We start from the raw sequence: 12,846 nt of genomic DNA, 5'->3' as shown, positions 1-12,846 counted from the left end.
CTCTGTCCATGGGGTTTCCCAGGCAAGAATACTGGAGTGGGTTGCCATTTCCTCCTCCAGGGGATCTTCCCAACCCAGGGATCAAACCTGTATCTCCTACACTGGCTGGTCTATCCTTTACGACTGGGCCATCAGGGAAGCCCTTTAACAGGTTCTATCATGAAGCAAAAGCATTTAACTTTGATGAACTTCAATTTATCAATATTTCCCTGAAGGATTATGCTTTTGGCATCAACTCTAGGAAATCTGCTACCAAAGATTTCTCCCAAATTTTTTCCCAAAACTTTTATAATTTTACATTTTATATTTAACTCTAGTCCAGAGGACAAGATGGTTGGATGACACCACTGACTCAACGGACGTAAGTTTGAGCCAGCTCCACGAGATGGTGAAGGACAGGGAAGCCTGGCATGCTGCAGTCCATGGGGCTGCAAAGAGTCGAACACGACTGAGTGAGTGAACTACAACTGTAGTCCATGTTGAGTGAATGTCTGTATAAGCTGTAAGACACAGGCTGAAGCTTGTTTCTGGATGTGTGGATGTCCAATTGCTCCAATGCCATTTGCCAAAAAGGTTATCTTCCTTCCACTAAATTGTTCTGGGACCTCTGTTAAAAATTAGTTGGGCTTATTTGTGTGAATCTGTTTCAGAGTTCTCTGTTCCGTTTTGCTGATCTGTGTTTCTAAACCTACAGCAGTAATACACGGTCCTGACTACTGGAGCTCCTGACGTTGGAGAGATTGATTTCTCACACCTGATTCTTATTTTCCGAAATTGTTTTTGTTATTCTAGTTCCTTTGCTTTCCCATATTTATTTTAGAATAGTCTGTCTGTATCTACAGAATTTTCCTGAATCAGTTAACTGTCTATGGTGTGAATAACAAACTGATCTATCTGTACTTGGATGATGTATCTTCCTGACCCAGGGATCGAACCCGGGTCTGCTGCATTGGAGGCAGATGCTTTAATCTCTGAGCCACCAGGGAAGCCCCTGGATGATGTATAAGAACTGAAATTCAACAAGACCTAAGCTGAGCACAAACCTGCTTGTCCTCCCCCCTCACTATCTCAGTTTACAGCATCACCATTTACCTAGTAGGCAAAATCAATTTTCCAAGTTACTGATTAATGTATTTGACAAACTTTTTGCTGAGAACCCAGCATGTGCTGGGGGGTCCTGAGTAAGAAGAGGTCCCTATTCCCAAGGCGGTGAAGGTGAAAGACACACATGTAACGGCACACAGTATGAGAGGCACACAGGAGAGGTGCACAGCAAGTCCACACGACAGGAACAAGCTGCTGCCTGGGAAAGTCTGCAAACACCGAAAGAGGACACGAGTGCTGCAGGGTTAGGATGGATTAGCTAGGCCGACCGTGAGGCGACAAGCCGATGAAGGGGAAAAGCAGCGTAATACAACCTGCTCAGGTAGCTCAGCAAGAGGTGGGGACTAGAGAGGAGCTGGGGAGGCGCCCAGAAGCAGGGAGGGGCTCTTGGGTTCTGCTGAGGAACCAATTCACTCACTCATGTCAACACATGGTAAACCACAAAGTCTTTAAGAGAAGTCACCTGACGGGAAGTGAACTTTAACAAGCCACCCGCGGCGGCAGTGTGGACAGACAAGCAGGGCGGGAGACTGAAGACCAGCTCTGGGGAGGAGCCCGGGGCCCTTACTCCAGGGGACCCTTCAGCACCCCTGAGTGTAACAATGAGGGCATCACTGCACTGAGTCACAGTGACACGACAGAGCAGACAGGGCTGTAAGGACTACGGAGGCCACGGCAACTAACAACACGCGAGGCAGGGAGCAGGGGAATCTAGACACCCGCTTGGTTTCTGGCTTAACTGATTCAAAAGAGCTGGAAGAAGCAAAGCATCGTCTCCTGAAGCTTACAGGACTGAACACCAGAGCGTGCTTTCCAAACGCAGGATCAAGGCCAGACCAGAGAAGGGGGTGGTGAGACTGAGCACCGACGTGGTCCCCAGACTGCACACACTGAGCAGTGCGGCCCAGAACGGGGGAGACTAGACATGCGGCTCAGGGGCCCAGAGCTGAGGGAGGAGTCTTCAGAACTCCAACAAGGCTCTGGCTTCTCATCAAGGGAAATAGGTAGGGCTGAGGACCACGGCTAAGCTTCCAAGGCGCGTCTGTCAGCTGTCTGAGAACAGCAGGCACAACGGGACAGGGGCAAAGGAAATCCCGGGTGTCAGCAACCAGAGAGACGAACAAGAGTCTCAGGACCGATGACAGCAGTGAGGGGGAACCCTGAGTAATCTATCACTTGGCCCCAAGGAGCTTTCTGGTAGAAACATCGCAGGAGCTAAATGAGCATGAAACGTGACCATGAATTTCAACAGAATCACTTATTCCTTTACTGAAGCTTATAAAACAGCAACTGTAAAAAAAAATATACAATACAAATAAAATTTTTATTGATTGATGGCATACATTACATTTGCTACTGTCCTCAGGGATATGACAACTTTTTCCTACAAATTTGTAAATATCCATATAATAAAAGGGGACACACGTCACAAAAGACACCAGAACTGTTTGAAGAGTTCAGAGAGAAGACCACATCCCACTGTAGCTGATGATGACAAGCATTCTTTGGGAGAGATACATGACCTGGATCTTAAAAATGGGGGGAGAGGGAGGGCATTCCCTGGCGGTCCAGAGGTTAGGACTTAGAGCTTCCAGTGCTGGTAGGGACTTGGGTTCAAACCCTGGGTGGTGAACTAATGTCTCACAAGCCATCATGACACAGCTGGGAATAAAAAAAAAAAAAAGGCCGGACCTCACTGGGGCAGAGATGAGAGAAGAGGTTAGGTAGCTGACGCAAAAGCACTAGCATGAATCAAGCTATGGAGTCAAGAGGGTAACAAAGACGTGTACGGATGAGAGTTTATGCACAGAGCACAGGTCCAGCATGAGGTTCGCGGGCAAATAAGTTTGAGTAATAAAACACACCCCCTAGAAATGTCGAAGCTAACAGCACGAGCAAGGTTCTTGAGAAAACAAAACTTAACAGTTTCTCAAATCTATTTTGCAAAGGATTGGTTCCTCCATCCCTTACAACATCATGAAACGTAGATCACATCAGAACATCACCGGGTTAAAGAATGTATCCTGATACAAATAGTCAGTACTTACAAGAAACGACGATAATTAAACTGCTTTCTTCCCAATGTAACATTTGTTGATATTTTACCCTACTGTCCATTGAGATAGGTGCATGTCTACATCACTGCACCTTTTGTATTTTTCTTTGAAAAAGTACTAAATGCATAACCTGCTAAAGGAAGCGGCTATTTTGAAGAAAAGTTCCTAGATTCAAAATATTTTTTAGATCCAGTAAAAAAGTTAAACGCCAGATGATTTTAAAAGGAAAAACACACACACAAGTATAAGGCTAAGACTATCACAAGCAAAAAGGTAAACAACCCAACAATAAGATGCTGTGGAAGACGTACACTTTGAAAGCTAATTTTCATGATTTTATAAGACAGAAACTGTTCAACTACTTCCCATGAGGGCAAGAAATATGTTTACCTGACTTCATTCCAATCAAAGCTGCATATCAAATCTCTATATATTTCAGCAATGCAAATGGGCAGTTTCCCCATGTAGATTCACCTTTCATTTGATTCTTCAGTTAAGAAGATGATCTTTAAGAATCAAAATATATCATAGCTACTATGTTTAAATACACATGTGAAAGTACAATTTAAAAAAACACAACAGTTTATCGAGTCATGGAAGAAGAATTTAAAAAAAGGATACTCCAGAGCTTCTATGATTGAATATTACTTTTATATAGAAGAATGAATGGACCTATGATACCATCTCTCTCACCCTACCGTTTCTTCCAGTATTTTGTTCTTACTTGCCTTGAAGGGCAGCCACTGATAGCAAGAGGTCTGAAATCACACTGTCAGGCCTCAGTCTCCGTTCTGACACTAACTGAGACCTTGGGCAAGATAATCAGATCCTCTATGCATCAGTTTCCACGTCTCTATGATGGGAAAAATCAAAGCACCAACTCCAAGGAGCTGACATGAGAACTCAGATAATACACAAAACCACTTCAGAAAGATCCCGAACTATAGAATTTGCTCAGTAAATGCTAACCCTTATCATATTTTAGGTCCCTGCTGAAAAGTTTGACTAGAAACTAAGCTGAAAGTTCCACAAAGCAGTGACAGTGGCCCAGCTTCTCAGGATGCTGCTCGACCCACCACAGAGATCAAATCTGGCTTCCTGAGCAGCCTGAAAATTATTACCAACAGGTCACAACAGGAAATGGAAAGCCTATCACCAACATGAGCTGGAAAACAGCCAACTCACTAACACAAAACCATAATGTGAGCAAATCTTTCCCCTAAACTGGATCTATCCAAAGACTAGGCAAAGTCATTTGCATATGATTGAAAATATACGCTAAAACACAAGTTCCAACTAAAGATGTAGGTGCTATACATTCATATTGACCTCTTAAAATAATTTCAGGTGTTTTTCAAACACAGAATCAGTCTTTGAAGAGTGTGGGGGGTAAGGTGTGGGAGGAGATGCAATCTGCCCTGGGTTCTGCCAATAACAGGCTGTTCCTATCAACCAGAGATCATAAACTGCAGGCTTAATTTGAGTAAATATCTGTATGGCACACACCTGGCTTTTAAGCCCTATTGTGTAACAAAAAACAATCAGCACTGGCACCTTTTAAGGTGAAAATCAACCATCTATACAGGAGCATTTTAACTCCTGCATGTCCTCTCCTGCTACACAGCATTTTCTAGTGACTCACAAAGCAAGTAAAATAGACTGACATCAAATTATTTATGTAAAGACTCAACAATCCTTTGACTGTTGAATAAACCACATAAACCACAATGACGCTGAAGGAACTGAAATGCATGGCTCAAAAAGTGTATAGTTTGCAGAACTGAACTTCTGAATTATAAAAAAATAATAATAAAGTGCAGTCACTCATAAAAAATTTATCTCGTAAAAAAGAATTTTCTTCCAAAGGAAACACAATTTCCAGCCCCTAATATGCATAAGGTGTACGTAATTGTCTTCTATGAGCTCCAGTTTTAAAATGTTGTGCAAATAAAGCACATTATATAAAAAATTAATTTCTGTGTCTACGGTGGTTTCCAGCCCAAGTTTAAGATCAAAACACAAATGCTATGTATACACACAAACTATGGCTTCAGATACACATAAATCTTTAAAAAAGTGACACTGAACAGTAAGTTTATATTTGGGCAAATTTCGCGAAAGTGAAACCCACAATCTCTTCCTGGCACCTACGTCCACTCTGTTCAAAGGTCTTTTGGCAGTTCCTGAAGAAAGCAGGTGCAAGCTTAAAGAACGGTCTCGGGCCTCACCTGCCGCTGGCGGGGTCAACGTCCCGCAGGCCAACCCGTCCCAAGATCTGGATGGCGAGGCAAGCGACGCCGGCCCCGCCGGCTCCCGGCCCCCGCCATCACTCACCTCGCCGCTCAGAGGCAGAGCAGCCCCGGGGCCGCGTCCTGCGCCGCCGGCGGGCTCCGCATTTGAGGACGGCCGGCGCGCCCAGCCCCACCGCGACCGCGACCCACAGGCTCAGCCAGGCGGGAGCCGCATCAGGTTGGAGCCGCCGGCTCTGGGGCCCTGGACTCGACCCGCTGCTGCCCAGAATCAAACACGACCGCCTTAAAGCTCACCTCCCTCTGGAGGGACCACAGCTGCAGCCATGCTCCAACTCGGGGAGAAACTGGAGCGGCCGGCCGCCAGCACCCCTCCTCGGCACTCGGCCCAACTCTGGCCACAGGCTGACGGTACCGCAGGAAGGGCTGCGGTTCCGAATCGTCCGGTCCGACCCAGCGACCCCGGGAAGCGGACAGGAGCGGCTAAAGCAGGGCCGACAGGTGCGTCGGCGCCTGACGTCACCGCGTAGCCTTGATCGGCCGCTCAGCGTCCGGACCGGTTGGAACCGCGTAGGTGCCCATTGGGCCGTGAGGGAGCAGGGGGCGGGACTTGTGGAAATAGTGGGCGGGGCTTATGGAGGCAGGGGGCGGACTTTGTGGGAGCAGTGGGAGGGTCGTGAGGAACGAGTGGGAGAATCAGCTGGGAACAAGGGCAGGCCTGTTGGGAACAGGGGGCGGGCCGTGTAGCTGCAGGGGCGGGCCTTAGGTGTGGTGGGCGGGCCATGTGGAGGCAGGAGGCGGGGCTCGGGCACCTTGGGGCGGGGCCGATTGGGATGTGACCTTTCCCAGGTGGTTTGTCATGTCCCGCAGGCGGTGGGGTCCTCCTGGTGGCGACCTCGCGAGAGGACAGAGGTGGCACCTGACTGCACGCGCCGAAGGGCGCTGAGCGAGCCCCGGGCGGAGGGGCACTGCGGCCTCCGCAGGCGAGTCTGCAGTGGCGAGAGCGCTGGTTCTGGGGACAGCCAGCCTGCCAGCCCATACAGGTGGCACGAATTCTCAAAAATGCTTGGAAATTGACTATTTTAGAGAAAACACGCAACCTGAGGAAGATTTGAATGGCAGAGCTGAATGGACTTTCTCTTGGCAAACACTTGAGGAACTCCTAAGGTGTGCCGGTGCGGATTCCAAGAGCAGGGAGGGCCGCTCAAGGACAGGCCGGTATGGGGCTCTGCGGAGTGCGGACGGCCTGAATCGCAAAGAGTGAACTCTGACCTGGAGCTGGGGAGGGGTCAACAGCACCTGGTGGCACAGAAAGGAAGAAGGGTAAAGGCGAATGGTACCCTGGTGTTACCTGATTGTAGGTGGGAGGGGGATAGGAGGGGAGATGCAGGAATCAGCCACTGTGCCCACGACTTTTGTGTTTTATCCCAGAAAACTGGCAGTTGTTGGAAACCTTTTTTGTTGTTGTTATTGAGTAGTTTTTCTTTCCAAAATTTTACTTTGAAAATTTTCAAACCCAGAAAACCTGACAGATGAAATAAGTTCATTTAAAACTCATAAATGGTTTTTTACTTCTTTAAGGTATATGATAAATGCTCTAAAGTTTTATGTTTTAGAAGTCTAAAGTCAACTTACAGTAACTGCATATAACAGGGAAATGTTTTAATCATGGGCATGATAGGATCAGTCACCTAGATTCAAAAATTCTGCTGTGTTAGCTTCATTTGTATTGAGGTGTAATTTTTTCCCCTGAAGTTTGTGACAGTAGGATGAAGACATTATAAAACTCTACCCAGAGTTTCATCTCCTGAGAATAACAACCTCTGGGCTTCTGTGGTGGTCCAGTGGTTAAGAACTGCCTTGCAATGCAGGGAACAGCCATTCCATCCCTGGTCCAGGAAGATCCCACATGGCTCTCAGCAGCTAAGCCCATCAGTTCAGTTAGTCACTCAGTCACGTCCAACTCTTTGTGATCCCATGGACTGCAGCACGCCAGGCCTCCCTGTCTATCACCAACTCCCAGAGTTTACTCAAACTCATGTCCTTTGAGTCGATGATGCCATCCAATGCCATCTTAAGCTCTGTCGTCCCCTTCTCCTCCCACCTTCAATCTTTCTCAGCATCAGGGTCTTTTCAAAAGACAATTCTTCCAACCAGATGGCCAAAGTATTGGAGTTTCAGCTTCAGCATCAGTACTTCCAATGAATATTCAGGACTGATTTCCTTTAGGATGAACTTGTTGGATCTCTTTGCAGTCCAAGAGACTCTTAAGATTCTTCTCCACAACCACAGTTCAAAGGCACAATTCTTCAGCACTCAGCTTTGTTTATAGTTCAACTGTCACATCCATACATGACTACTGGAAAAACCATAGCATAGCCTTGACTAGACGGACCTTTGTTGGCAAAGTAATGTCTCTGCTTTTTAATATGCTGTCTAGGTTGGTCATAACTTTTCTTCCAAGAAGCAAGCATCTTTTAATTTCATGGCTGCAGTCACCATCTGCAGTGATTTGGGAGCCCCTAAAAATAAAGTCTGCCACTATTTCCCTAAATATTCACCATGAAGTGATGGGACCGGATGCCATGATCTTAGTTTTCTGAATGTTAAGCTTTAAGCCAACTTTTTCACTCTCCACTTTCACTTTCATCAAGAGGCTCTTTAGTTCCTCTTCACTTTCTGCATACGGGTGGTGTCATCTGCATATCTGAGGTTATTGATATTTCTCCCAGCAATCTTGATTCCAGTTCATGCTTCATCCAGCCCAACGTTTCTCATGATGTACTCTGTGTATAAGTTAAGTAAGTAGGATGACAATATGCAGCCTTCATGTACTTCTTTCCTGATTCGAAATCACTCTGTTGTTCTATGACTAGTTCTAACTGTTGTTTCCTGACCTGCAAACAGATTTTTCAAGACGCAGGTCAGGTGGTCTGATATTCTTATCTCTTTAAGAATTTTCCAGTTTGTGGTGATCCACACAGTCAAAGGCTTTGGCATAGTCAATAAAGCAGAAGTAGATGTTTTTCTGGAACTCTCTTCCTTTTTCTATGATTCAACGGATGTTGGCAATTTAATCTCTGGTTCCTCTGCCTTTTCTAAATCCAGCTTGAACATCTGGAAGTTCACGGTACATGTACTGTTGAAGGCTCTCTTGAAGAATTTTGAGCATTGTGTGTGTGTGTGTTAGTTGCTCAGTCATGTCCGACTCTTTGCAACCCCATAGACCCACCAGACCCCTCCATCCATGGGATTCTCCAGGCAAGAACACTGGAGTGGGTTGCCATTTCCTTCTCCAAAAGGAACTGTAGAAAGAAAGAAAGTGAAGTCGCTCAGTCGTGTCCGACACTTTGTGACCCCATGGACTATAACCTACTAGGCTCCTCCATCCATGGAATTTTCCAGGCAAGATTACTGACATGGGTTGCGATTTCCTTCTCCATTTTGAGCATTACTTTGCTAGCATGTGAGATGAGTGCAATTGTGCAGTAGTTTGAACATTCTTTGGCATTGCCTTTCTTTGGGATCGGAATGAAAACTGATCTTTTCCAGTCCTGTGGCCACTGCTGAGTTTTCCAAATTTGCTGGCATATTGAGTGCAGCACTTTCACAGCACCACCTTTTAGGATTTGAAATAGCTCAGCTGGAATTCCATCACCTTCCACTAGCTTATTTCGTAGTGATGCTTCCTAAGGCCCACTTGACTTCACATTCTAGGATGTCTGACTCTAGGTGAGTGATCACACCATTGTGATTATCTATCTGGGTCATGAAGATCTTTTTTGTGTAGTTTTTCTGTGTATTCTTGCCACCTCTTCTTAATATCTTCTGCTTCTGTTAGGTCCATACCATTTCTGTCCTTTATTGTGCCCATCTTTGCATGAAATGTTCCCTTGGTATCTCTAATTTCCTTGAAGAGATCTCTAGTCTTTCCCATTCTGTTGTTTTCCTCTATTTCTTTGCACTGATCACTGAAGAAGGCTTTCTTGTCTCTCCTTCCTATTCTTTGGAATTCCGCATTCAAACGGGTATATCTTTCCTTTTCTCCTTTGCTTTTTGCTTCTATTCTTTACACAGCTATTTGTAAGGCCTCCTCAGACAGCCATATTGCTTTTTTTAATTTCTTTTTCATGGGGATGGTGTTAATCACTGCCTCCCATACAATGTCATGAACCTCTGTCCATAGTTCATCAGGCACTCTATCAGATCTAGTCCCTTTAATCTATTTGTCACTTCCACTGTATAATTGTAAGGGATTTGATTTAGGTCATACCTGAATGGCGTGCTGCGATTCATGGGGTCGCAAAAAGTCAGACATGACTGAGCAACTGAACTGAACTGAGCTGAGTGATCTAGTGGTTTTCCCTACTTTCTTCAATTTAAGTCTGAATTTGGCAATAAGGAGTTCATGATCTGAGCCACAGTCAGCTCCCTGTCTTGTTTTTACTGACTGTATAGAGCTTCTCCATCTTTGGCTGCAAAGTATATGATCAGTCTGATTTCAGTGTTGACCATCTGGTGATGTCTATGTGTAGAGTCTTCTCTTGTGTTGTTGGAAGCTAAGCCCATGCTCCACAACTATTGGGTCTGTGCTCTAGAACCAGGTAGCGCAGCTACTAAGTCTGTGTGCCACACTACTGAAGCTGGTGTGCCCCAGAGCCCATGCTCTTCAACAAGAAAAAACCACAACATCAAGAAGCCTGTGCATCAAAACTGAAGAGTTGCCCCCATTCACAGCAACTACAGAAAGTCCACAAGCAACAAGGAAGACCCAGTGCAGCCAAAAATTAATTAATTAATTTAGAAAAGAGTAACAACCTGTCCTGGAGAAGGCAATGGCACCCCACTCCAGTACTCTTGCCTGGAGAATCCCAGGGATGGGGGAGCCTGGTGGGCTGCCGTCTCTGGGGTCACACAGAGTCGGACACGACTTAGCAGCAGCAGCAGCAACAACAACCTATCCTGGAGAAGGAACTGGCAACCTATTCCAGTACTCTTGCCTGGAAAATCCCATGGACGAAGGAGCCTGGTAGGCTATGGTCCATGGGGTCGCTAAGAGTTGGACACGACTGAACAACTTCACTTTTACTTTTCACTTTCATGCATTGGGGAAGGAAATGGCAACCCACTCCAGTGTTCTTGCCTGGAGGATCCTGGGGACGGGGGGCCCTGGTGGGTTGCCGTCTATGGGGTCGTTAGCAGTCGGACAGGACTGAAGCAACTTAGCAGCAGCAGCAGCAGCAGCAACAACCTCTCCAACACAATCACAGTATCACAGCTAGGAAATTAACAGTAAATCCCTAATATTATCTGATCAGTTCAGTTCAGTTCAGTTGCTCAGTCGTGTCTGACTCCTTGCAACCCCATGAATCGCAGCACGCCAGGCCTCCCTGTCCATCACCAACTCCCGGGGTTCACTCAGATTCATGTCCATCAAGTCAGTGATACCATCCAACCATCTCATCCTCGGTCGTCCCCTTCTCCTCCTGCCCCCAATCCCTCCCAGCATCAGAGTCTTTTCCAATGAGTCAACTCTCGGCATGAGGTGGCCAAAGTACTGGAGTTTCAGCTTTAGCATCATTCCTTCCAAAGAAATCTGAGGGCTGATCTCCTTCAGAATGGACTGGTTGGATCTTCTAGCTAGGCTATATTTAAATTTCACCAGTTGTCAACAAGAGAAGAGTGTTTTGCAGATTTTTTTTCAAACCAGGATCCAGTCAAGTTTCAAACATTGCATTTTGGTTATGTTTCTTAAATCTCTTTTATTCTTCAATAATTCCCTGCAATTTTTCATAACACTGATGGTTTAAAGAGATCAGACAAGTTGCCTAAAGAATGTTGCAAGATAACAGTTTGGTTAATATTAGTAATTGTGGCTTGTGTAGATTGACTGTGTCCCCAAAGAAGATACTCCCACATCTCACCCCACACTTTATTTGGAAATAGGGTCTTTACAAGTGTGTTCAAGGTGATGGGCCCTAATCCAACATGCATGACATCATCAAAAGAGAAGAGACACAGAGAAGATGGGCACGTGAAGACGAGGCCGAGACTGAGCTTACGCAGTCTAGACAAAGAAGTTCCTGGGGCACCAAAAGCTGGAAGAAGAAGGAAGGACTCTTCTCCAGAGCCTGATTTCAAACTTCTGGGCTCCCAAAAGGTGCAAGAATAAATTCCTATTGTTATAAGACACCCAGTTTGTGATAATTTGTTACCAGTCTTAGGAAACTAATATTGGATTGACCAAAAATTTCATTCAGATGTTTCATACGATGTCATGGAAAAACCCAACCAAACTTTTTGGCCAACTTAATGCAATGGCTTTGAAACATTTGGAAACAATACAGAAAGTCTAAAATGCAAGCTAACTTAGTCCTTGTACAACTGGACCAACCTCAGTGCTCAAAAAGATACTATTAAGTATATCTTGCCTGTCTTTTCAGGGACATTTTAGGCACTACAAAGATGCTGTTGATACATACATTAAATGATTGAGGAAACTATTCACCAGAAGCCGTGTTAAGAGAACTGGCTTGGCTTGGTCAGACTTTTTGCAGTGTTTAGAGAGTGCCGGCAGGCTAAGTCGCTTCAGTTGTATCCTACTCTGTGTGACCCTATGGACTTGTAGCCCACCAGGTTCCTCTGTCCATGGGATTTCTCAGGCAAGAATACTGGAGTGGGTTGCCATTTCTTCCTCCAGGGGATCTTTCCAACCAAGGGATTGAACCTTGGTCTTTTACATCTCCTGCATTGACAGGTAGGTTCTTTACCACTAGCGCCACCTGTAGGAAATCCTAGATGTGTCTCAGCTGGCTCCTAGAAGAGGAGTTTGTTTTCCTTTTGAGAGAAGAAAGGGAGGAGAAGGAGCAAGTTGACCAGCAGAAGGTGGGGGTAAGTTCTGGAGGAGAGTTAGCTTTGTACAACAGGGTCTGCAAGAGAAGCTGCTTTGCTTCCAGACCAAGTTGCATCAAACTCTGAATCACACACTGCTTTTGGTTACATACACTTTGGGGACCCTCCAGGGAAAGCACAACAGAGTAATGAATACCAGATTGGAGTGTATTTTTCTGTATCTTACCCAGAGATTACCTGTATAGTGTGGTATAGGAGGTTACCTCGATGCAGTGGTGGTGCTTAGTTGCTAAGTCGTGTCCAACTAGTGACCCTATGTGCTGGGGTCCTGCCCTGGTGGATCCAGGGTAATTCGAAGGGGAGACGGAGTAGGTGAGAAAAAATTTACTTATTTAGAAATATTAAAAGATTAGGAAAGAATAGTGTAGTAGGAAAATTAGTGGAGAAAAGAGGCTGAATAACTTGGTTTACGTGGAAAACTAATAAAGTTCCAGACAAGGAACTTGCACTATCTACATTAGGCCACCAGCGCCCACTTGAATAGCAGAGAGTGCCCCACCTTAGGCTCCCTCTCGCGTGGGTCT

The 12,846-nt window shown here is 45.6% G+C and overlaps 1 protein-coding gene across 4 annotated transcripts in view; it reads right to left on the bottom strand.

Annotated features, from left to right (window-relative positions):
• Window positions 1–5,941, bottom strand: part of CLCN3 (chloride voltage-gated channel 3) — a 97,171-nt gene extending 91,230 nt beyond the window's left edge. For 2 of the 4 annotated variants that reach the window (XM_040228642.1, XM_040228886.1), the window contains exon 1: window positions 5,708–5,941. The gene's annotated coding sequence lies outside the window, so the exon portion shown is untranslated. Of the gene's footprint in view, window positions 1–5,495 lie in introns of all 4 variants that reach the window. The other 2 variants (XM_040228956.1, XM_040228726.1) reach the window with 2 other exon arrangements.
• Window positions 5,942–12,846: the final 6,905 nt, after the last annotated feature.

The sequence above is a fragment of the Oryx dammah genome, unplaced genomic scaffold, assembly GCF_014754425.2.
Source record: "Oryx dammah isolate SB20612 unplaced genomic scaffold, SCBI_Odam_1.1 HiC_scaffold_1, whole genome shotgun sequence".
NCBI classification, from domain to species: domain Eukaryota; kingdom Metazoa; phylum Chordata; class Mammalia; order Artiodactyla; family Bovidae; genus Oryx; species Oryx dammah.
This window is presented reverse-complemented; position numbering and strand designations above follow the sequence as displayed.